The following is a 22,876-nucleotide window of genomic DNA, read 5'->3' as shown; positions in this document are numbered from 1 at the left end:
AGTTTTTCAGTGTTTGAGAATTTCAGATTGAAAAACTTTCTTATCGCCTGTTAAGAATAAAGTTAGGAATACTGTGATTCTTCTTAAACTCATGAGAATTTTTAACTCAAAGAAGCTGGATGTGATACAACCAACAAATAAATATATAGTAGTAGTGATTTAATGATCTGTGACAAATTCTTTTTGAATGGATCTCAGAATGTTCTTTTGATACTCATTTTAATGATAAAAAGAACTTGGTGGACATATGGTTTACCCTTACCTGTATCAGGTTATTACCCAGTTAAATCTCTATGTCCTTTGCAAAAGAGAAGCACACAGTTAGCAGAGTAGTGCTTATCTGATTAAATATTATTCCTGTCCATTTGTCCCAGGAGAGTTAAGAATTCAGGGAGGGTATAATTCAGACGGACATTTGCTAGAGTCTATAGCTTGTGGAATGTTGACAAGCATAGCAAACTACTATGGCAGGGACACTTCAGAGGGAAAAAAGCATGAAAGGTAGAAGGATAGTTGACAATGAGAGGACAGCTTGAGCCGTAAGGTAAAGGATGCCACCTCTGTGGTTTGTCCCAGAGCCAGCTTCGAGGACTGCCACACTGAGTGTTTTCCCAGAGGTACTCTGCCCTCTTATTTGAATATGCTCAGCTACATATTAGTGAGAAATGAGCAAGAAAAAGTTAACTACATTTCAATCCATCTATAGTACAAGTAAAACCCCGTTTTCAAACTTCTCCACCTGGTCCTCCCTCATTATTTCCTAAATAAGGCTTTGTTGTGTGCCTGCCACAGTGAATTCTCTCTCCAAACAGACAGATTCCTGCAGAAGTCTGTGAGGTGCTTGCTAGGAAAGGCAGAAAATATCTGTTCCAAGAAGTCCTTGTTGCCAAGATAACTATCTGTCTTCCTGCCTATTTCCCACAATTCTGTTCACAGTCACTGCTAATTATACCAAACCTAAACTAACATCAATACTTGAATTGGGGCCATTTACATATTTTTTTAAAAGTCTTTAGGTTTATAATCCAGGTTCTTGGCGTAGCTATCAATGAACAGTCACTTAAGAAGGGTGTCCAAACTGTTGATAACTTTGGGGCCTCTGACCCACTAAGGCAAACTATCAAGATCTCCCATAAGAATTTCTTCCAAATCAATTTTACTTAGAGAATTAAGAGTGTAGGGAATAGAGATAGGAAAAAAAATTGCAGGGGGATAAGCTATGAGCAGAAATGGATAAGTACAGCAAGAAGAAAAAAGATATGAATGAAGCATTGATACATTTCTATTAATATATATTATCATGGCCTCAAAGAGAAAAGCCTTCAAACATTTGACTTGATCTCTTTTTTTTTTAAAGAAGAAAAGCAAAATAAGCAACAATTTGGGGGGGGATAAAAATGAATGCAATTTTAAATCCCTAAAGCATATGAAATGGATTTTGATTTTCAATTATCATCTGTCATTCATTAGACTACAGAATGATAAATTTATTTCAGATAGGCTTTATAAGTAAATCCCACTACCTCTTAGTTTGGAGCAGGACACATTATTGGAAACTATCATGTGTTGCATACCAGCAGAGAAGAATAGGCCTCTGAGTCACTTGCTTCAGGCACATGGAGCCCTGGAAACATAGCCTGACATTTGGAACCCCACCTTGGATACCCACAATATGGGTGGGTGTTCTTTTGTCATCACTGGGTGACAACTATCACCAGGGACCCCAGTCTGTGCTTTGCACATTGTTCTCTAAAGCAGCACTGACCAAAGGAAAGATAATGTGAGTTACACATGTAATTAAAAATGTTTCAGTAGCCACTTTAAAATGAGTGAAAGAGAGAGGGGAAACTAACTTCCATGATACAATTTTAACCCAAATATTATCATTTAAACATGTAACTAGTATAAACTATTATTAATAAGATAGTTCTATCCTCTTTTTATGTAAGTTCTTGGGATTCCATGTGAATTTTACATTTCCAGCACATCTCAGTTCAGACCAGGTACATGTGGCTAGTATTGACCAAACTGGATAGTGCAGTTCTATAATTTATTAAATCTAATTAGCTTCTTTAGTTTTCATAAAATGTAATTTGATATAAAGCCTCTAAATGTTTTCACTCTGGCCCTTCAAATCCAGAGGATGGTAATTTATTGTTCCTGGTCTAAAAATCATAACATAGGAATTATGTCATCAAACAACTGAATTAGGTTTCATCATCCTTGATAAAGACTTTGTTGAAGTTTTAAAGATGAAATTACCTCATCCAGATAGATCCCTCTACTCTTTTATTTATTTTTTTATCCTTTTGCTATTAATTTCACCAGAGATGCTTTCAAAATAATCCATGAAATTTGTAGGACAGATAAGCCACCATCTTAACCATGGTTTCTGCAGGTCATAACTTTTCTATGGGTGACCCAATCAAGCATTATTTGAGTGGCTGAACTTTCTTGTTTCACTCCTGAAAAGAAATACATTAAATGTCCTTTTAAGGCAATACCATCAAAGGGTTACAACTGGGGCTCTCATTCTTGGCTCCATGTCCTTGAAGAAGTTGCTGAACATTTTCTGTTTTTCAGTTTCCTCATCTGTAAAATGGGAGTTTTGATGGAGCTGCTGTGATAATTAAATGTTACATATAAAGACCTAAAACAGTACCTGGTGGACAGTTAATTCTCAGAAATATAAGCTTTTATGAGTTATGTCATTATTAATTTCAAAATCATCATCATTATCATCAACATCATCGTCCTAAGGGCATAGCAGAAGCACTCTAAGGAATTGGTGGGAGTGAATGAGGAGTCTGACTGGCCAGGGGCCACTTTCTCTGGAGACCCAGGAGATCTTCCAAATCTAAATAACGCATCAAGGACAGATCATATGGGTTCAGTATCATTACCTGTGACTATTATCTTGCATGCTTATGAATAAGAAGTCTTTGGAGACATAGCAGCTCAGTAATTTGTGAGCATATTAAACTTTGAAGCTATCCCAAGTATGTAGTCCACACTGTCTAGACATTCAAACACAATGAGGAGTCTCTTCCAGGAAGAAGAAATTCTGATTTAGGATTTTATTCTCTCTTTCAAATGCTTTAGCTTAGTAATAAGCAGTTCTTTTAGAGATTTTTTTTAATGACCCCCCCCCCCGATTTAGAGGAGTGAGTTGAGAGATGCCATGTTTTCTTTCTAATCAAAATATATAGAAAAGGCTGCTATACCTACATAGCTCTAAATTTTATACATTGGGTCAATATAGTAATTCATATGTATTTTATATATAAGAACTATATATAGTTCTTTAATGTTGAACTTGCTATTTAAATCTCAATGTCTTTCATGTTTCCCATATTTAAATGGGGATTAAAAAAAACTAATAGCATCGGTCTGATGGTAACAAACAATAGATTATGGTAATAAACAATTCTAATTATTAATCTTTGTTCCTAGAGAGAGGATTAGTGAAAAATAATGATAAACTTATTTAGTGGAAGTCCGCAATAGGCTGGACTCTGTGCTAGGCTCTATGCATATGTTAATTTAATCTTCATAAATCTACTGGATAAGTATCATTAATACCATTACATTAAAGCTAAACTATATAGAGGATAGGTGTTTGCTTTACCTTATAACCAGCTCATGACAAAACTTGTTTATACTAAAGTCTGTTTGCCTACAAAGCCTTTAGTCTGATGAAAAATATTATCTTCCCTTTTATGGACAACTCAAAGGTAATGAGATAAGTGATGTTCTTAGAGACTCTGCCTTCTAGTGTCAGACTTTGAACTGTTCCCAGATGTCTTTTTAACCTTAGAGATGTTTACACACATACACACACCCCACCCTAGATTTCCACTAAACAGATTCTGAACACTGCTAATCAAGTAGGTAAGTCTTAAAATGTAGGAAATTGGCAATTTCCACAGTTAGACATTTTCTTTGCTTTTGAGATATAACCTACTAGCCCCTAGGTTGGTATTTTATTATAACTCTTTTTTAGATTTTTTTTTTTTTAACACAAGGAAGTCATCAACACACTGTAGCCAAGCTTCTACAATTCCCAAGGTCATCCTTTCAGAGCTGGTTTTGTGCACTGAGCCTCTTAAACACTTTTGCATTCCTTATAGTGTATTCATTCCATGATAGCACACTAAAATATTTAAAAGGAAATCACTGCCTTTCTTTTTTTTCTCAGAAAGAAACCGTCCTTGCTTACAACTCTCAATGGACCATAAATATCTTCTAGGCCAGATGTACCAGTACCTGTTAGAAATCCTTCTTACATTAGTAGTAACTAAGGAACTCATAGAATATTCCCTTTGCACTGAAATGAAGCCTTGTTCCAGCATCTTCTTTTGCCTTTAAAACAATTTTGGTTCTTCCTAGAAAACTCTTTTAGAGTTATTGAAGAGGAATTTCACATTTGGGTCAAATCCATGTCTGACCTTCCAGCTGGCTCCTCCAGTAATCTTACCCATATCAGTCGATGTGAAAACGGAAGCTAGATAGTTTTTAGCAACCTGAAGTAACCTTAAATAAGCAATCTGACTTGTTTTCTTAAACCATTTTCCATCCCCACAATGTGTTGACCATTTATCTTCCTTCCTTGTGGCAGTAGATTGGTTTCTTCTTTCAGATTTCATCTCAAAATCAGGAGCTTGAAGAGTGTGAAGGGGTTTCATCTCTTGGTGATCTGATTGAAGGTGGAATTAGACTTCTTAAAGGAGGTTAAGGACAGATTTTCATCCAATGGTGCTATACCATCCAATGGGGAGTGAGAGTACGGTGTGATTATGACGTTATGGTGCTGGTGAGTTAATACATCCAGTGAAATGCAAGATGAGGCAGTGAGTTATGCTTATCTCCAAAAGATAATAAGAAAACCGAGGCACAACAAGATCTTACTGTATAGCAGAGGGAACTACATCCAGTCTCCTGGGATAGACCATGGTGGAAAATAATATAAAAACTGAGTCATTTTTCTGTATAGCAGAAATTGGCACATTGTAAATCAACTATACTTTAATAAAAAGAACATTAAAAAAAGAGTGGTTTAAAATAAAGAATAGAATGGAAGCATATGCATCTAGTAATTAAAAGGAATCGTGGCTGGATAGGGGAGTCATAATGTTTCTTTCCTTGTACTCTTTGGCATCTCCCAAACTTTATATAATGAATGAATGATAATTTTATAAAATAAACAAAGCATTAAGTGCAATTATTTAGAAAGCAGACATTCTATGTTATCTTTTACTAGTTGGCAGAAACTACTGGTGACCAGAATGAAGACACTGATTTTTAGTTTGGAAAAGGAAATAATGGGAAATAATTGTGTGTGATCTACCACTTAATTTGAAATACCCAGAGAAATGGCCTTGGGGTCTTTCAGTCTCTGACTTGTTAGGAAAAAAAATATTCTTCAGGATAACATTTTCCCCAACCTCCTCCTTCAAGAGGCAGGGGAAAAGACACCTTAAAATCAGCATTGACACTAATGTGATGTGATGCTCTGCGGGTTTCTGTTTCCCATTCATTTTGCCTGGTCTCAGGTTTCCTTTCCATCACCAAGTCACCTCTTGCATGTCTGAGGTTCATTTGAGTACAATAGTATTAATTTCACAGTAACCAACTTGACTACAAAAATTAAATACTCTTTACCCCTCCTCCCCAATTCATTTCACTTTTGGACTGTGATAACAAACCACTTCATTAGCCAAGGGTCAGATTTTGTTCTGCAAGTTCAGTGCTTTCTTTGTCAGTTCAGGCCTGTAATTCAGCCCCATTCAGGTGTACAACCCCTCTATTGAGCTTTCTGATCCCTAAGGTGTTATGAATAGCATGTCACATGAGGTAGACAGGGATTATGTCATTTCTTTGGCCCCTGATATTTAAGTAATCTACTTTACCTGGTTCTTGGGTGTATCCTCGATCTGTGCTGACACCCTTAAGGAGGGCAATCATCTTTTTATGGTTGGTGATGACTATGACTGGTCTCCTGCATCCCTGAGGTGTCCATGGTCCTGACATGGCCTCTGGTCATGGTACACGAAGGGCACCTACTCTGTGCCCTTTGCCAGGTTTTCAGTATTTTCATGGGCACAAAAATGTCTTTCTTCTTTTACACTTGCCTGTGTCCTGCAAGATATTGGGGAGGTACTCATGTCAGTATAACCCTTCATCACTCTCTTTGCATAGTTGTGTACTATCATAATTCTAGATGGGGAAAGCAGAATATATGCCCACTCTATTCTGGGATTTCCAAATATAGAGGGAAGTTTTTCATGGAAGTAAAATTTGCCATCCCAAAACATGCCTCTTTGGCAAGAGGATTCATTTAGGTTAATTGTCTTTAAGAAACCAAAGACTCAGGATGCCTTTCATTTTACTTCCCTCTTAGCTGCCTAAAGAATTTAGATATACGACCAGTTCCTGGAAAAGAGCTATCACCACAGATATCTGCAAAGAATATGGCATACGTGCAGGGGGGAGCAACTCTAGTCAGGGCCTGGAGATCAGGGTCCACTCTGTGTCCCCTTGTCACTGCCTGGTGCAGAAAACATCTGTTTACCAAACACTTGCTTTTCCATCTTCATGTAATTGCCTTCTTCCCCTTTGAAATCCCAAACACTTACACCCAGTATCTTCTTTTGTTTTTAGCTCAGCATGGTATTTAAAGTGAGGATTTGGCCCATTTGAGCGAGTTACTCACTTTCCCTGAGTCTCTCCCATGTATACATGTTATTAGATTTTGTTTAATTTTTCTCCCATTAGTTTGTCTTATGTCAATTTAATTCTTAAACCAGCCCAAAAAACCTATAAGGGTAGAGGGAAACTTCCTCCTCCCTGACAATTTCCAGCAAGTCCACCATGGAAGGCAGAATTAGGGCCTCCCCAAAGTGTCTACATCCTAATCTCCAGAACCTGTCAATATATTGTATGACAAAGAAGAATTAAGGTATCAGATAGCATTAATTTTAATCAGATGACTTTAAAATAGGAAGATGATGCTGGATTATCCAAGTGGACATAGTATAATCACAGGCTGCTTAAATGTGGAAGAGAGAAGGAGAAGAGTTGGTGTCATGATGCAGCATGAGATAGAATCTCCTGGTCATGGTTGACCTTGAAGATGGAAGTGAGCCATGAGCCAAGGGATGCAGGCAGCCCCTTGGAGCTGGAAAAGGAAGAAAACAGATTTCCCCCTAGAGCCACCAGAAAGGAACACTGACCTGCTGACACCTTAATTTTAGCTGGTTGAGACCCATTTCACACTTGTGACCTCCAGAACTGTAACATAATCCCTTCGTGTTGTTTAAAGCCACTAAGTTTGTGAAAACTTGTCACAGCAGCAAATATATGTATATGTATATACATATGTGTATATACATATATATACATATACATATATATACATATATATATACATACATATATATATATATATATATATATATATATATACATATATATATATATATATCACCAAACCTCAGAATTCAGCCCAGGGTTTGGGGTAAGGGAAAGGATAGGGCAGATTGCCCTGGCGTGCTTACTCTCTTGTTCACTTTCTCCCTTTCTCTTGCTTAACTGTTCTTTCTCCAGTTTGAAAGTCTGTTTTTAAAGTCTGGGGACAGGCGGGGCAGAGCTCTTCGGGCTCCTTATTCCTGCATGAATTATTTCTCTCACACTGGGCAGTGCCTTTTGCATTTAGAAGCCAGTTGGTGAGGTCAGGAGACTGCTGCTAACCAGTAGATGCATTTCCACTCAGCCAGGAGAGGGTCAAGAGGGAAAGGCACATCAGTGATGACTTTGAAATATTAACTTGCCTCATATGGATAAGAAATGAGCAACAGTAACTATGGAGAGTGTGGGAACCCTAAGTACCCCAGGGCAGTGTGCTCTGATAGAGGGCTGGCCAAGTTCAGGGCGGGAAGTGACCACCTTCCTTCCCTCCCGTAGAGGCTCAAGTCCTGGATCCACTGCTAATGAGACTCTTGGTCACTTTCCTTTGTCTGGGGCCCAGTTTCCTTGTCCTCAAACTGAGAGGCATTCATCTCATCTAGGTCACCTCTAAGCATACTTTCGGCTCTGATACTTTGTGATTCTATGACACTGACTAGTTCAGTCGAGACAGAACCACTTGCCTGAGGACTCCCTTCCCTTTGATTTCCACATGGAGGCCACATTAGCATAGCAGAAAGGATATTGATGCTGCAGTTGACTTTTAAAATTCACTGAGAAGGGGAGATAAAATGAAAACATACCAGATGGAATGCGAGCTCCCTACTATTTCAAAACTTAGACATTTCCACTAACTGTTGGCGTAAACTTAAAATTAAATATCATCTTGAATGTTATTTACAGTTTTCAAAGTGACAACAGTAGTATTTTTTGAAAGGAGGCGAGACTGATCTAAGATTGATTCTTGGGATTTTATTTTATGGCTGGAAATACTAAGAGAATAATTAGTTGGATATGAGAATAATAGGGAGGGGAAATCATTTAGGCAACTGAGACACAGCTGTGACCCTACCACTGAGTGACTGGGACTTCCAGGAACCAATCCTAAGAAGCACTGTGGACTTGGGTCTATGCAGATTCAGTAAATAAACATTAATTGTCTCTAATTCTGGGGGTCTTGATCCATTTGGACAACAGACCCCTTTGAGAATGCTGCTAAAAGCTGCGGAGTTCTTAGCTATGAAAAATTTCTGAATATTTACAGGGATTATTTAAAGATGTACATTTAATATTGGGATTTTTTTTTAGGTCCCAGGTTAATAATATCCAACTTGAGGCAGAGAGAAGTGCATTCTCAATGTCTCGGAAATTAGTAAGATTAATTTTTTCTAATAATTTTTATTTTTTCCATTATAGCTGATTTATAGTGTTCTGTCAATTTTATGCTGCACAGCAAGTTGACCCAATCACACACACATGTAGACATTCTTTTTTCTAATTTTGTGCAAGAAGTTTTATACACACACTCATATACACACACATAATCAAGCAATCGTGTTCATATCCTTGAGGCTTATGGGTCCACTCACGACCCACCTCTCTTCATTGGAAACTGTTTAGTTATTCTCTCTTGCAACAACTGTCAGAGACACAGAGCATCAGTATATGTGAAGAGAGGAGTTCCCATTGTGGCTCAGCAGAAATGAATCTGACTTGTATCCATGAGGATGCAGGTTCAATCCCTGGCCTCACTCAGTGGGTTAAGGATCCAGTGTTGCCATGAGCTGTGGTGTAGGTCGAAGACATGGTTTGGATCTGGGGTTTCTGTGTCTGGGGTGTAGGCTGGCAGCTGTAGCTCCCCAATATGACCCTAAGTCTGGAAAACCTCCATATGCCAACGGTGCAACCCTAAAAATAAAAAAGAATATGTGAAGAGGAAAGTGCAGTCTTTTGAGAAGAAAATATCCCTTGCACTTGGGGTAGTGAGTTTCATTAGGGAGGGCATAAATGAACCTTTCTGAAGGTTGAATCTCCCGCCTTCCTTTTAATGAAAAGTCTTGTTCCAGAGTCGCACAGTAGCTTCCAGAAAATGTTACCCAGTTCCACGATGCAATCATATTTTCACTTTTAAGTTTATTTGTGGATTGACTTGATTTCTGATGTCTGGGGATTATATAATAGCATCTAGATATAGGAAACAATTATCTTGAAATGTACCTATCATAAATCTTCTTGAAGTGTTAAATAGTCTTTAAATAAGTTGTAAGAATTGGATTTTTTTTTTTTTTGTCCTGTCGGTGAAGTTACAGATTGAGTTTTTAAAATTCTCTAATATGCTTTTTTAAGTGCAAGATGACTCAGACTGTGTCTCTACAATATCTAAAAGACAGTTTTAAATTTGAAAAATTTAAAGAGTTGTGGAGCTGGTTGACTTCAGAATGGTTGAAAAAACTTTGGTTTTTTTTTTAAAAAAACCTGAATTAACAGGTGCCATCATTTTTTTAATCTTCAATTAGCATTTTATATGCAGTCAGCTCATTCCTAAAATATTTACTGTTTGGAAGGCTCTAGGCTAGTTTGATTCAGATGTTTAACATCAAGAATGGATAGAAATGCTATAAAATTGGGTTGTGATGATCATTGTACAACTATAAATGTAATAAATTCATGGAGTAATATAAAAAAAGAATTCTAAAAAAGAAAAAAGGAAATAACATGCTCAAACTTCAAGCATCTAAAAATAGAATTTATCCCCCTTTCCCATAAATGGTTCCCCTCTTCCGCCCATCATTATTCTTGTCACTTCTATTCTAAATAATCCAGTTCAGAAAACTTGAGGCATCTCTAGCTCATTCTTGAATTTCATCCTCTGTATACTGTTGTTCACCAAATTCTGTCAGTTTTTTCTGCCAAACACCTCTCATAGTTCTTCCTAATTTTGACTGGGCAGAAGTTCTAGAATTCCACCCTCCATGGTTTTTCTGGGACTTTCTCCCAAATCATGTTCTCAGGTTACTTACCTCTTGATTGTAGGTGACATTAGTGTTAGGTTTGCTGAGGGAGGAACACGCAAGGCCAAATTGGTAAAGCAAGAGAGATTTATTAAGGCATTAAGAGGGGAATGGGCTGAGCTCAAGAGGGCACCAGCCCCAACTGTGAGGAAATGCTAGGCTTATAAAGGAATCCATGGCTAGAGTTCACAGAGGGAACTTGTGGCAGGAACAATAAAGGAGGACGAAGGGAAGATCAAGGGAGGGGTAGACAAAGGGTAGTTAATCCTTGTAGGTGGTTAATCTATGCCAGCTGTTGTTTCTGTAGGCCATTGTTTCTTGCTGCTCAGCTTGAGCCTCCACATTCCAGGAAAAGGTGTAGATCTTGTGCCACCGCCCGCTGCTGTACCCATGTCTGCAGCCCAGTCTCCAAGGTGAACAGCCACATTCAGGGGTAGGGGTGTCTGTCTCCATCCTTTGGGAACCTATTAATTAGAGAGAAATCTCAATTTATATTCTTTCCCCAATCTCTTTGTGAAGGTTGGTGTGGGAGATTTTGATACAACTACAAAGCAGACCACAACTGTCTTCTATCTCTTTCTTTCCCTTCCCCCCTCCCATTCTTGGTGCCTTCCTACCTTTCTTTTTCTTATTAGTGGCCTCTTGAGTCCTGTGGCGTGGTTTGCCCTTGATTCCCTATTTAGACGTTGCTGATAAATTTCCCCTGTTTTTCACATCATTTTGTGGTTGTTAGTGTTAATTTTGTTAGGGATTGAGGAAGGAAGAAGGAACTTCCTTCTTGATCTGTCACCTTTATGATGATGAAGGAGACATTATTTTGTACTGTTTGTTTTATGTTCTCATTTTTAGCCCCTTTTTTAGGACTTCAGCAACTGGTACCTCCAAACTCTGTGCCAGCCACCCCTACTAATATCACATAAACTAACAGGTTGTTTCTCCATAAATTCAAATCCTAACATTCCAATGGTGAGGCAAGCCCAAATTTCTTGGCATATGCTCTCAAGACCCTTTGAAATTGAACATTGGCTCTTCCTCCAGCTCACCCCTACATCATAAACAATTTGTTTAATCAAATTGGCCTCTTCATGAGTCCAGTAGGGAACCAAACCATTCCCACTTTTGTCCTTTCAGATTGCCGCTTACTGTAATTCCATAAGCTCTTGCCTCCACCCTTCCCTGTCCAGCCTTCAAAAGGGATTTCCTGACTATTCCAGTCCACAGGAATCTTCCTTTTATAGATCTCATTATGCATAAGTTTAAGCACTTAGAGACTCAGAATAAAAGAGTTGAAAGCCTCCAGAACAATCTACTGCATTTTTAAAAATGGAGACACTGATGTGCAGGTGGGTTAATGAAAATAATAGTGAATATTTTTAGTTCTTGCTTTGGGCCAGATATTAGCATGGAAACATTCTATATTTTTTAAATGATAGCCTTATTTGGATATAATTAAAATACCATATAAATTAAAACATATAATTCAATGGTTTTTGTGTATTTAAATAATGTGTAGTCATCACTATTTAACTAGCAAACATTTTATCACCCCCCAAATAAACCCCATGCCCAATAGCAGTCACTTCCCATGCCCTCCTTCCCTCAGCCCCTGGCAAATGCTAATCTATTTTCTGTCTTTATAAATTATCTGGTATTAACATTTCACATAAATGGCACCATACATTTCATGGTCCTCTGTGACTGCCTTCTTTCACTTAGCATCTCTTTTACAAGGTTCCTACATCATGCAGCATGAATCAGTACTTCATTTGTTTTCCCCCCCTTTTTTTTTGTCAAATAATATTCCATGGTATGACTGTACAAATTTTGTTTACCCGTTCATCAATTGGTGGCCATTTGGGTTGTTTTTACTTTTTATGCTTAACACTTTATGAATAATGCATATGGATAATGCTGATGTAAATGCTGCTATTCATGGATAAGTGTTTGTGTGAACATATGTTTTCATTTCTCTTGGGTATGTGCCTAGGAGCAGAATTGCTGGGTCCTATGGTAACTATGTTTAACCTTTTGAAGTAATGCCAGAGTATTTTCTAAAGCATCTATCCCATTTATATCCTTACCAGTGGTATATGAAAATTCTAAATTCTTCATATCCTCATCAACACTTGTTATTTTCTAACTTTTTGATTATAGTCAGCCTCATGAGTGTGAAGTGGTATCTCATTGTAGTTCTGATTGGATTAGCCATCCCGGATGGCTAATGGCATTGAGTATCTTTGCACATGCTTATCAGCCATTTATATGACTTCCTTGGTGATATGTCTGTTTGGATCCCATACCCATTTTTAAATCAGTTATGTCTTTTTATTATTGAGTTGTAAGAAGAATCTTCATACTTAACGCTAATCTTTGCATTGTCTGTCTGGGATTAGCATACTTACTTTTATTTTGTAGTGAACAAAGATGTTCACTCATTTGCCCAGGGTTCCATAGATGGTAAGAACAGACTAGGGCCAAAACTCTGGCTTTGGCTCTGATCCAGGGACATCTCCCAGAAGTGTACCTAGCCTTATATTCTTCACCATTTCACTTGAAAAGTAAAACAATAAAGAGTAAATATGACAATAAAACACATATTATATAGTAGTGTTTGAAAGATATTGTAGAAATCATCAGACTTAATACTATAAAGGAAAACAGGCTAAATGAGAACAACACCAAAAGCTTAAGGACAGTGAGGGATTAGGTTAGCAGACAAAACAGGAAGTAAATTTTTGCTTCTTTGAATTATGTTGGTCACACCATTGAAAGAAAAACAACTGACCTCAGGATTATCACATCAAGAAAGGATTGCACAGACTATTTGGCTTAAGGCAGAAGCCACCTCTAGTCTTGGTATATGCTTGGTACATAAAGAATGAGCCAAGAGGATGGCTTAGTGCGAGGTGATGTGGAGGTGGTATCCAGAGAGAGTCAAAGAAGGTACAAGGAGAGGAAAGTCATTCGGTTTTGCACGAGTGTATAAATTTCAGCATCCTTGTGTGGCAACTTCCTCAGTTCTGCATTTGTATCATCAGCTGACTTTGATTTAGTCAGGATGCTCATATATCCTATGGTTGAAAGGCCCTATCGTCTCATTTGCTCTCTTCTCCAGCCTGCATAGTTGCTGGGAAGAACCATTCACTGGGAAAAGGGCAGAGACTCACCATCCTCAGGCCTGGGTCTAGTGTGGGACTGGAGCCATCGAGGGTTGCTTAAATACTATCACTGTCGAGGCATCTACCTTAGAGCATTGGGGCTGCACAAAAATATGAATCCAGTAGGCACCGTCTTCTGTTATCCCTGTTCTCATAATAGATGATGGTGAAGAGCAGGTGCAATGTCTCCAGCTGAGCCCCTGCTCTACCTTCATGTTTCCTAGCTTAGGGGTTGGCAAACAAGGGCGGGTAGGCCCATAGCCTGGATTTGTAAATAAAATTTTATTGAAGCACAGCCATGCTCATTTGTTTACATATGGTCTGCAAAGCCTAAATTATTTACTTTCTGCATATTTACAGAAAAAGTTTACTGATTCCTGAATTGGCAGAGTGCTGGGCCAACAACAACTTATTCTTAGATCCTCCATTGATTTTCATCCATTCAGTGTCATTTAACTGGCACACAGTTACAAGCACCCTTTGGGGAGTCAATTTTTTCTTAGTTCCACTGAGATATTTTCTCCCTAGTGAGGATCCCTTGATGCTCAAGGCTGAGTGCGAGCAGAAGGCACAATGCCATTGTTTTCTTTACATGGTTAAAACCTCCTGCCTCCCTACTCCAGCTGTGTCAGCCTTCCCCCAGCTATTATCCACCTACTCACATGAGATCATTTGCCATTTGTGAAAACGTCTGAGAAGTTCAACACTTTACCTACATCATCTCATGTGCCCACACCTGCTCCTGGAAGTAATGTCAGCTCTTATTTCTGAAGTTCGTTGTTAGTGGAGGAGCACAACATAGGAAGGTTATGTCATTTGACCAAGGTCCTTTGATTCATGGCTGGAGTCTAAATCCAGGTCAGGAAAAAATTCATGGAAGGATGTGGCTTTATCATGAAAGAAAAAAAAAAAATGACAGCAAGGACTGGTGATAGATAGTCAGATGTGGGGTCAGAACTTTCTCTTAATCCCCAGTGTCACCCTTTGAGGTCTTGGTCTCCTCATTCATAACATGAGGCTAAGAATATTTTCTAGGCTCTGGGGTGTCTTGGGAGATTCCATGTGACAAAGTTTATTAACGGCCTAGTAGAAGACCTGGCCTGTGATGCTGAATAAATGTTAGCAGCCATTATTGTTGTTGCTATTATTATTAATTATATTATTATTTGTTTAAGCAAGAGATCAGTGTCTGAACTTGAGCTTTGTGGCTCTTCATTCAGTGTCTGGAATTCAAAAGTCAAATGCCCATGGAATAAAGACAGAGACTGTCAGTGTTAATGTTAGCTAGGAGTAAGAAAACATAATCTGTAGATTGTATTTATTATCTAAGAGATGCAGCTGCATATTCCATCCTATTTCATTGTTGCCAAGCAGGAACGTGGGACTAAAATTGCCAGATCTAATCATTATTTCTAGAAATGTTGGAGCTTAGTTTTTAACGTAGAAAAAAGAGTTTCTATTAAAAAAATACACATGACAGAGTACTACCAAATCTGCAGGTCATAGATGGTTTCAACTCTTTGTTTGAAGGCAGTAAAACTTTCCCTGGGGAAGAACCTTCCTGGGAAGGTCTGCTTCTGTTTGTTCACTTCTAAAGATGATTTCACCATCTCACTTGAGTATCCAGCAAATATTTGTCAAGTAATTCTCACATGCCAAGCACTCAACTAAGGATTTAGAGATGAGCCAGATTCCTTGCCCTCAAGAAATTCTCATCTAGTGCAACATATAAAATAATTGTAAAAGAGTTTAATAAATGGATAGACTCAAAGTATGTGCACTTGCCACAGGGGGAACAGGAAGGGAATTTTGGAGAAAGGGGCATTGTATTAAGTCTTGAGGAATGAGCAGGAGTTTGCTAGGCCAGTAAGGGAAAGAGTAAAAGGAGCTATCTAGGCTTGTGCTGTGCCACATGGGAGCCCCTTGTCCTGTGTGGCTATTCTATTTAATTAAATAAAAGGAAATAAAATGAAACATTGAGTTTCTGAGTGGCATAAGTCATATTTCTGGTACTCAGTAGCCACATGTGTTTAGGGGCTACTACACGAGACAGTGCAGAAAGTTCTGTTGTGCTGTACTGAATTATGGAGTCACTAAAAGTAGATACCCCAAGACAGTCACAAGTTCAGAACATTGCAAGTTTGGGGGATGTTGCTGGAGTGATAATAACTGGAGTTGGAAAGGTGGATGGGAGGCAGAGCAAGAGGATATGTATGTGGCAATGTAGCATTGTTCTTTCAACTTGACTCTGCTTGATTCAGTGCATCACCATCTACCCACCTTCGCAACCATTGGCAACATACTTTTTTCCTTTATGGCTGATATTCATTCAAATATATCATACAGTCCTAAAAAGCAACATTACACTGTATACATTCCAGCTTTCTCCAAGGGGTAACACACTCCTATTCTTGCCTTAGATACTGCCTGTAAATATTAAATATTTTAATGCCTTTTTTCACGGTAGAAAAATTTAATAAGGATAACAGATTTAAATTTATTTTCATTCTATACCAGTTCTCACTGCTGAACCATATTTGGAAACCTACAAAATAATTGCTATGGTTATATAGTAAGCATTATTAAAATTTTTTCATTGTACTTTCATTATTTCATTGTCTTTTGTAAGGAGATTTAAAAATATAGAATGAACTTTAATTTAGTGCTCATAAAGAGAATGAGAGAAATTTATACTAACAAATTGTTAATTTCTGAGTTATATTTGGTGATTGAACATTAACCACTTTTATTATTTTGGTGATTAATCTTTTGTTGGATTGATCTCAGTTGAACAAAGGATGAGATTTGGGGTTTAATTTAGAAATACTAGGAAACTCTTTTGCAAGTGACAGTTCACACATATTTCCTTCCAGATGATGTCTTTTTTCTCTTGGTTTACATATCTATTTACATATTCATTTACATATACATCCATTCATTCTTCAGAAATCTTTTCATTCAGCAAATAGGTTTTGACCCCTTCTATTGTGCCGGGCACTATACTTGGATATAGCCAAGAACAAGACAGATTCTTTGCTGTCACACAGCTGACATTCTAGTGGGGCTGGGATAGCCAATATCAAGTATAACTGAACAAATAAAGACTTGTGCCTCATAATATGAAGACAATAAAATAAAGTGATGTATCTGATAAAAGAGGAGAAGGCAGTTCTTGATTTTGTACAGTCAGAAAATTTCTCTGATGAGTTGACTTTAAGATGAGTCCTGAATGATCTGTAAGTGCCAGTGAGTCCTGAATGATGTGCAAGTGCCAGCCATATAAGGATCTAGAAGATGAGCATTCCAGGCCAAGGGAGAAGGAACTGATGCATTGATTAAGAAGGAGGATGGCCACTCTGCTTGGAGTGGGAAGAGGTGGGCAGGTGTCAGACCATAAAAGGGATTTCAAGCTCCAGTAAGGACTTTAGCAGGGTCTTGAACACAGGGATGATGCACCTGATAGGTGCCTTTAAAACGTTCTTGCTGTGTACAGAATGGAAGCTAGAGCTCAAGACCAAAAGCAAGATGACCCATTAGATATGTTGATAATGGTGGCTTGGGCATGCCTGGTAGCAGTAACAATGGAGAGAAATTAGTGGATTCTAGAAATATACACAACTTAGTAATGGGTTCTAGGTGTGGCCCCAGTTACTGCTTGGAAGATGAGAGTGTCAGAAGAAAGGGGCAGATTCATTCAAGGTGTCCAATGTGCCATGGGCCCAAATAAACCAAATCATCTTTGCCCATATCTTCCCTTTTCACCTTATCTTATGTGATTTTGATATGGAAGAGATACTTTTTCTGCTATAGAGAAAAATGGTGGCTTGTATTGTTTTCTCCTGTTACGGTTCATTTACTCCACAAAAACTAAGAGAGTTCCCAACAAGTATTAGGCACTATGCCAAGCATGAGGGTGCAATAATTCCTGCCCATGAGAGTCTGGTGAGGGAAACATTTAGCCCATGAGTCTACATCAGATCTGTGTTCCACAATAGTGCCCAATTTTACCTCAGCACTGTTAATGTTTTGAACCAGATAATCCTTTTTTTTTAAGTTGATTTATTTTATTTTTTATTGACCTATAGTTGATTTACAATAGCATATTACTTTCAAATGTACACATAGTGATTCAGTACTTTTACAGGTTATCCTCCATTTAAAATATGGAATAAAGAATGGCAAAAAAAAAAAATGAAAGAGATGATCCTATCAAAAAATAACAAACAGACAAACAAAAAACAGAAACAGAATGTGGCCAAAAAGAGCAGACATGGGGTTACGGGGTGGGGGGGCATAGGGAATGGGAAGGAAGGGCATTTTGGGGGCTTTTGGAATGCAAACTGTTATATCTGGAATGGATGGGCAGTGGGATCCTACTGTACAGCACAGGGAAATGTATATGATTGGGTTATTTGTTGTACAACAGAACTTGATGAAACATTGTAAGTTAACTATACGTTCATAATAAGAAGAAAGAAAAAAATTGATATAAAATAATGGTTGTATTTCTCTGTGCTGTCTAATATATCCTTGTAGATTATTTAACATAGTAGTAGTTTGTAGCTCTTACTCCTCTACCTCTACTTGCTGTTTCCTCCTTCTCTCTCCTGACTAGTAACCACTGGTTTGTTCTATCTGTGAGTAAGTTTCTGTTTTGTCATATTTATCCATTTGTTTTACTTTTTAGATTCCACATACGAGTGATAACATACAGCATTTGTCTTTCTCTGTCTGACTTATGTCACTAGGTATAGTGCCCTCCAGGTCATGTATGTTTTTGCAAGTGGCAGAATTTCATTTTTTTTTTATGCTAAGTAATTTTCCCGTGTGGCTGTATGTGTGTACATATTTCACATCTTCTTTTCCCTTCATATGTTAATTGACACAAGTTGTTTCCATATCTTGGGTATAAAAAATAGTGCTGCTATGAACACTGGGTTGCATGTATCCTTTCAAATTAGCGTTTTAATTTTCTTCAACAGTATATGACCAGGAGTAAAATTGCTAGATTATAGGGTACATCTATTTTTCATTTTTTCGAGACCTCCATACCTTCTTCCATAGTGGCTGCATAATTTACATTCCCTCTAACAGTATACTAGGTTTCCTTTTTCTCTACATCCTTGCCAACATTTACTCTTGTAGACTTTTTGAAGACAGCCATTCTGACAGGTGTGAGGTAACATCTCACTGCAGTTTTGATTTGCATTTCTCTGATAGTACTGATGTTGAGCATCTCTTCATGTGGCTGTTGGACATCTATCTAACTTTGGAAAAGTGTCTGTTCATTTCATCTGCCCATTTTTTAATCAGATTGTTTGTTATAGAGTTGTGTCAGCTGTTTATATATTTTAGGTATTAACCCCTTTTTGTTTGTGTCATTTGAAACTATTTTATCCCTATTCAATACATTGTCTTTTTTTGTCAGTTTCCTTTACTCTGAAAATGTTTTCAAGTTTGATTACATCCCATTTTTTTACTTTTGCTTTTAATTCCTTTGCCTTAGGAGATAGATTCAAAAAAATTGCTGCAGTTTATGTCAAAGAGTATTCTGCCTATGTTTTCTCCTAAGACGTAAATGGTTTCAGGTCATACATTTGGGCCTTCAATTTATTTTGAATTTATTTTTCATATGTTGTGAGGAAATTTTGTAATTTCATTCTTTTACATGTAGCTGTCTAGTTTTTCCAGCACCAGTTTTTGAAGATACTGTCTTTTCTCAATTGTATATTCTTGCCTCCTTTGTTGTAGGTTAATTGATTATGAGTGCATGGGTTTATTTCTGGGCTCAGCCAAATAATTCTTAATTCTGGAATTGGTGCTGTGCATAGTAAGACGTTTAGAAGCATTCTTGGTATCTATCCACTAAATGCCAGTAGCACCTCCCATCCAGTCATGCCAACCAAGAATATCTTCAGACATTATTAAATATCCCCCTTGGGGCAAAATTGTCCTCAAATGAGAACTCATACCTTCATTCCAACCCCTAATGCCTGATGGCAGTAGCCAGTAGAGTCAAGTTCAGAAGCCTCTTCTCATCACCTTCCAGGTATGAGGGTGTTTATTTGCCTCTTAGCGGTAGAAGCAAACTTTCAGAATGTTAAGGCAGATTGTAATACATGTAATGGAACCCATCTCCTTTTGATCCTTTATTCATTTGGTTGAACATAGAAGGTATGGTTTTATGTCTTATCAGCAACCTGAGAAGCCTAAGAAGATCAAGTGATTATTTAAATCAAGATGCTCCAATTTTGGCCACTTTGAAGTGCCCTGAAAATAGGATTCATTGAAAGATATTTTGATCTTTCACAACCTAAATGTGTTATAACACCACACTTAAAATATGTTGCATTTTGGAGGTTAGTTCTACAAAATTCATATATTCAATCATATGTGGAACTGTATAGATTTGACTTATTCCACCCCTCCATGCCACTTTGACTTCAGAGTATGGTACTCTCCAGTTCTTCTCTTTAGTTGAGGGGCAGATTCTAGAACTCAGACAGATTTTTGTGCAAAAGACAAGCCACCACTCTACTCTGCATCATCATTTACAACAGTGGTGGCTAGTCCTGCTGATGTTGATGCTAACATTTATTAAATGAAAATGATGCACTAGTCATAAAAGTTTCTTAATTTGTACATTTATTCAGTGCTTATAATAATTACATAAGATCCCTGTCACTATTTTTACCAGTATGTATGTAGGAAATTCAAGTTAAATATCTTGCCCTGCTGGTCAGTTACAGAGCTGTGATTAGGATGTCAGTGTATCCTCAGAATCCATGCTCTTAACCTTTATGTAAAAATGATTCTTGAGGTGCTATTAGTTGATTATGTTATTATTTTCCACTGAGTCCAGTAATGGCCTCCGAATCCTATTCAACACAGGCCAGTTGAGCAGGCCTGATATATAATAAACTTATTTTCCTATCAATGCCTTAGTTCATCCCCCTCATGTATTAGGCTGTGAATTCTGAAACACAACATAGGGTTTCTATAGATACCTGTCAGCTAATGTCCAGTAAATCTGTAATGAATGAGGGGGGAATGGTTGAAATATCTGTCATAAGTAACATTTTAGGTTCTTCTGAGCTTTAATCCATAGAACTAGTATTTTTCTGCTCTCTTGGTGTATTTCCCTTTTTCATTTTACAAAGGTGGATGGAACACCCTCTTTACAAAAGTGCCATTCAGCAGACTTGTGATGTTGCCACATTGATGGTCCCAGTCTTTGACCCTCAAGGATGCTCCCAAGTTTTGCCATTGACAGAGAATACCTTTGAGGATCAATTCCAGTGATGTCTGTTCTAGATTAGAGAGTAAAATAATCCAGTTTAGCATTCTGCACAAATATGGTTCATTTTATATTCTTTTCTTCTTGGATTAGAAAGAGCTCAGTACAACTGTCTAGACCCAGAAGGCTGTGGGGAGATGTTGTTCCTTCCTATACTTACTGTTTTGGCCTTATGTGACTACTCTACTCACAGGTAGAATGAAAATGGGTTGTGTTACCCATGGGTACTTTGAAGCCTGAGACTGATTCTCTGCAACTAGTAAATATGCCAGTGGAAGAGTTAGCCTTCTTTCCCCTTGGATGACTCATGAATATCAAATAAAACAAATGGACTAACAATAAGCTTTGGCTAGGTAAAACGTTAAGTCAAAATGTGGTGGCATGAAGATAATGTCACTAACTGACCAAGGCTACTGACTATACAATTGCAAATTTGGAGACACAGTTTTAAAACATCATGTTATAATGGCCGTGTATATAAGGCAGCTTTTTAAATATGGTATTAATACTAGTTTTAAAAAATACCTATTTTAAAAAAAAAAAACCTATTTTTGTATGAAACACGAAGACACTTTTCAGGAATCAATATTTTAAGGATGTCCAAACATACCAAAGATATGTTTGGTCTTTTTAAAAATAATTAATTAATTAATTAATTTGTTATTTCCCCAATACAATTTTTTTTTTTACTGTACAGCATGGTAACCCAGTTACACATACATGTACACATTCTATTTTCACACATTATCATGCTCCATCATAAGTGACTAGACATAGTTCCCAGTGCTACACAGCAGGATCTCATTGCTAATCTGTTCCAAAGGCAATAGTTTGCATCTATTAACCCCAAGGTCCCAACCCACCCCACTCCTTCCCCTTCCCTCTTGGAAACCACAGGTCTATTCTCTAAGTCTATGAGTTTCTTTTCTGTGGAAAGGTTCATTTTTGCCGTATATTAGATGCCAGATATAAGTGATATCATATGGTATTTGTCTTTATCTTTGTAACTTACTTCACTCAGTATGAGAGTTTCTAGTTCCATTCATGTTTCTGCAAATGGCATTATTTTGTTCTTTTTCTGGCTGAGTAGTATTCCATTGTGTATACATACCACATCTTCCTAATCCAATCATCTGTCGATGGACATTTGGGTTGTTTCCATGTCTTAGCTATTGTGAATAGTGCTTCAATGAACATGCAGGTGTATGCTAGAACACACCTTAACACCATGCATGAAAATAAAGTCACAATGGCTTAAAGACCTAAATATAAGACAAGACACCATCAAACTCCTGGAAGTGAACATAGACAAAACATTGTCTGACATCAACCTTATGAATATTTTCTCAGGTCAATCTCCCAAAGCAACAGAAATAAAAGCAATAATAAACCAGTGGGACCTAATAAAACTGACAAGTTTTTGCACAGCAAAGGAAACCAAAAACAAAACAAAAAGACAACTTATAGAATGGGAGAAAATAGTTTCAAATGATGCAAATGACAAGGGCTTAATCTCTGGAATATATAGGCAACTTATACAACTCAACAGCAAAAAAGCCAACAACCCAACTGAAAAATGGGCAAAAGACCTGAATAGACATTTTTCCAAGGAAGATGTACAGATGGCCAACAAGCACATGAAAAAATGTTCAACATCACTGATTATTAGAAAAATGCAAATCAAAACTACCATGAGATACCACCTCACACCAGTCAGAATGGCCGTCATTAATAAGCCCACAAATAACAAATGCTGGAGTGGGTGTGGAGAAAAGGGAACCCTCCTGCACTGTTGGTGGGAATGTAAGCTGGTACAGCCACTATGGAGAACAGTATGGAGATACCTTTGAAATCCATACATAGAACTACTATATAACCCAGCAATCCCATTATTGGACATATATCTGGACAAAACTTTCCTGTTTCGTCTTTTTGATGTTAAGCCT

At 37.6% G+C, this 22,876-nt stretch overlaps 1 protein-coding gene across 31 annotated transcripts in view; it reads left to right on the top strand.

The window, feature by feature from the left end:
- FHIT (fragile histidine triad diadenosine triphosphatase) overlaps nt 1–22,876 on the top strand; it is a 1,441,601-nt gene that overhangs the window by 1,262,628 nt on the left and 156,097 nt on the right. The window contains exon 9 of one of the 31 annotated variants that reach the window (XR_014823438.1): nt 9,320–10,170. The exons of the other annotated variants lie outside the window; for them this stretch is intronic. The gene's annotated coding sequence lies outside the window, so the exon portion shown is untranslated. Of the gene's footprint in view, nt 1–9,319; nt 10,171–22,876 lie in introns of those variants that run through there. 31 annotated transcript variants of the gene reach the window in all.

Source organism: Sus scrofa, chromosome 13 (assembly GCF_054392235.1).
Source record: "Sus scrofa isolate SSC_HxYL_T2T_F1_AM1 chromosome 13, Sscrofa_HxYL_maternal_Yorkshire_Landrace_v2.0, whole genome shotgun sequence".
Lineage (NCBI taxonomy): Eukaryota > Metazoa > Chordata > Mammalia > Artiodactyla > Suidae > Sus > Sus scrofa.
The sequence above is the reverse complement of the archived record's forward strand: the minus strand, read 5'-3'. Positions and strand labels throughout refer to the sequence as shown.